We start from the raw sequence: 3,851 nt of genomic DNA, 5'->3' as shown, positions 1-3,851 counted from the left end.
AAGACATCTGCGTACAGACAATGGTGTGGCCGAGTCTGCGCTCTGGGAGGCTAAATAGCACCATGTTGCCAAATTTTGTGGTGGGGGTGGCACACACAGACACACACACACACACACACACACACACACACACACACACACACACACACACACACACACACACACACACACACACACACACATACACACACACACACACCAGTGAAGAGGCGGGACCCTGCAACTACAAATAGGTGAGTACACACACACATGGGGGACAAGATACATGGAGGGCTAAGATGATGGAGGTGGTACTGGAAAACTTCATGTACCAACACATAAGGGACACTACAAGAGAGAGAGGAGAGGATGAACCAGCAAGACTAGACCTAGTATTCACCTTGAGTAGTGCAGATATTGAGGACAACACATATGAAAGACCCCTTGGGGCCAGCGATCCTGTGGTTTTAAGCTTCGAATACTTACTTACTTACTTAGTAGAGCTACAAGTGGAGGGGGAAGCAGGAAGGCCAGGGTGAATGAAGCCAAACTACAAGAAAGTGGACTACACGGGAATGAGGAACTTCCTGAACGGGGTTCAGTGGACAGAGAACTGGCAGGGAAGCCAGTTAATGAGATGATGGAATATGTAACAACCATGTGCAAGGAGGCTGAGGAGAGGTTTGTACCCAAGGGTAACAGGAATAATGAAAAAGCCAGGATGAGCCCATGGTTCACCCAAAGGTGCAGGGAGGCAAAAACCAAGTGTGCTAGGGAATGGAAGAAATATAGAAGGCAAAGGACCCAGGAGAATAAGGAGAGCAGTCGTAGAGCCAGAAATGAATATGCACAGATAAGAAGGGAGGCCCAACGACAATATGAAAACGACATAGCAGCGAAAGCCAAATCTAACCCAAAGCTGTTATACAGCCACATCAGGAGGAAAACAACAGTCAAGGACCAGGTAATCAGGCTAAGGAAGGAAGGAGGAGAGATAACAAGAAATGACCATGAAGTATGTGAGGAACTCAACAAGCGATTCAAAGACGTGTTCACAGAGGAGACAGAAGGGGCTCCAGAAAGACGGAGACATGGGGTACACCACCAAGTGCTGGACACAGTACACACAACCGAGGAAGAAGTGAAGAGGCTTCTGAGTGAGCTAGATACCTCAAAGGCAATGGGGCCAGATAACATCTCTCCATGAGTCCTGAGAGAGGGAGCAGAGGTGCTATGTGTACCCCTAACAACAATATTCAATACATCTATCGAAACAGGAAGATTGCCTGAGGCATGGAATACAGCAAATATAGTCCCAATCTTTAAAAAAGGAGACAGACATGAAGCACTAAACTACAGACCAGTGTCACTGACATGTATAGTATGCAAAGTCATGGAGAAGATTATCAGGAGAAGAGTGGTGGAACACCTAGTAAGGAATGATCTCATCAACAGCAGCCAACATGGTTTCAGAGACGGGAAATCCTGTGTCACAAACCTACTGGAGTTCTATGACATGGTGACAGCAGTAAGAGAAGAGAGAGAGGGGTGGGTGGATTGGATTTTCTTGGACTGCAAGAAGGCGTTTGACACAGTTCCACACAAGAGATTAGTGCAAAAACTGGAGGACCAAGCAGGGATAACAGGGAAGGCACTACAATGGATCAGGGAATACTTGTCAGGAAGACAGCAGCGAGTCATAGTACGTGGCGAGGTGTCAGAGTGGGCACCTGTGACCAGCGGGGTCCCACAGGGGTCAGTCCTAGGACCAGTTCTGTTTCTGGTATTTGTGAACAACATGACGGAAGGAATAGACTCCGAAGTGTCCCTATTTCCAGATGATGTGAAGTTGATGAGAAGAATTCATTTGATCGAAGACCAGGCAGAACTACAAAGGGATCTGGACAGGCTGCAGACCTGGTCCAGCAACTGGCTCCTGGAGTTCAATCCCACCAAGTGCAAAGTCATGAGGATTGGGGAAGGGCAAAGAAGACCGCAGACGGAGTACAGTCTAAGGGGCCAGAGACTACAAACATCACTCAAGGAAAAAGATCTTGGGGTGAGTATAACACCAGGCACATCTCCTGAAGCGCACATCAACCAAATAACTGCCGCAGCATATGGGCGCTTGGCAAACCTCAGAACAGCATTCCGACATCTTAATAAGGAGTCGTTCAGGACCCTGTACACCGTGTACGTTAGGCCCATATTAGAGTATGCGGCACCAGTTTGGAACCCACACCTAGCCAAGCATGTAAAGAAACTAGAGAAAGTGCAAAGGTTTGCAACAAGACTAGTCCCAGGGTTAAGAGGTATGTCCTATGAGGAGAGGTTAAGGGAAATCAACCTGACGACACTGGAGGACAGGAGAGATAGGGGGGACATGATAACGACTTACAAAATACTGAGAGGAATTGACAAGGTGGACAAAGACAGGATGTTCCAGAGACTGGACACAGCAACACGGGGACACAGTTGGAAGCTGAAGACACAGATGAATCAAAGGGATGTTAGGAAGTATTTATTCAGCCACAGAGTAGTCAGGAAGTGGAATAGTTTGGGAAGCGATGTAGTGGAGGCAGGATCCATACATAGCTTTAAGCAGAGGTACGATAAAGCTCATGGTTCAGGGAGAGTGACCTAGTAGCGACCAGTGAAGAGGCGGGGCCAGGAGCTTGGACTCGACCCCTGCAACCTCAACTAGGTGAGTACACATAAGAGAGGAGAGATCACAAGAAACAACAGCTCAACATGAGATTCAAAGAAGTGTTCACAGAGGAGACCAATGGGACTCCAGAAAAACAGAGGTAGGGGTACACCATCAACTGTTGGACACAATACATACAACCGAGGAAGAATTGAAGAGGCTGCTAAGCGAAATAGATACCTCAAAGGCGATGGGCCCGGATAACATCACTCCATGGGTCCTGAGAGAGGGAGCACAGGCACTATGTGTATCCCTAGCAACAATCTTCAACACATCTATCGAAACAGGGCAACTACCTGAGGTGTGGAAGACAGCAAATGTAGTCCCAATTTTTAAAAAACAGAGACAGACACGAAACTTTAAACTACAGAACAGTGTCACTGACATGTATAGTATGCAAGGTCAAGGAGAAGATTATCAGGAGAAGAGTGGTGGAGCACCTAGAAAGGAATGAGTTTTTCAGCAACAGCCAGCACGGTTTAAGGGATGGGATATCCTGTGTCACAAACCTACTGGAGTCCTATGACAGGGTGACAGTGGTAAGACAAGAGAGAGAGAGAGAGAGAGAGAGAGAGAGAGAGAGAGAGAGAGAGAGAGAGGTGAGTAGATTGCATTTTTTTGGACTGTAAGAAGGCGTTTGACATAGTTCCACGCGAGAGATTAGTGCAAAAGCTGGAGGACCAGGCAGGGATAACAGGGAAGGCACTGCAATGGATCAGGGAATACCTGATGGGAAGACAATAGTGAGTCATGGTACATGCCGGGGTGTCAGAGTGGGCGCCTGTGACCAGCAGGGTTCCACAGGAGTCAGTCCTAGATCCGGAGCTGTTTCTGGTATTTGTGAACGACACGACGGAAGGAATAGACTCCGAAGTGTCCCTGTTTGCAAATGATGTGAAGTTGATGAGAAGAATTCAATCGGACGAGAACTAGGCAGAACTACAAAGGGATCTGGACAGGCTGCAGGCCTGGTCCAGCAAATGGCTCCTGGAGTTCAACCCCACCATATGGAATTTGTGCATGGGGATCAACAACATCAAATCACCTAAGAACATAATTATGAACATAAGAAAGAAGGAACACTGCAGAAGGCCTACTGGCCCATGCGAGGCAGGTCCAAGTCTCCTACCAGCTTAAGTCAATGCCCCAACCTAGTCAGGTCAGG

Source organism: Cherax quadricarinatus, chromosome 10 (genome assembly GCF_038502225.1).
Source record: "Cherax quadricarinatus isolate ZL_2023a chromosome 10, ASM3850222v1, whole genome shotgun sequence".
Classification (NCBI taxonomy): domain Eukaryota; kingdom Metazoa; phylum Arthropoda; class Malacostraca; order Decapoda; family Parastacidae; genus Cherax; species Cherax quadricarinatus.
Note: the sequence above shows the minus strand (reverse complement) of the source record.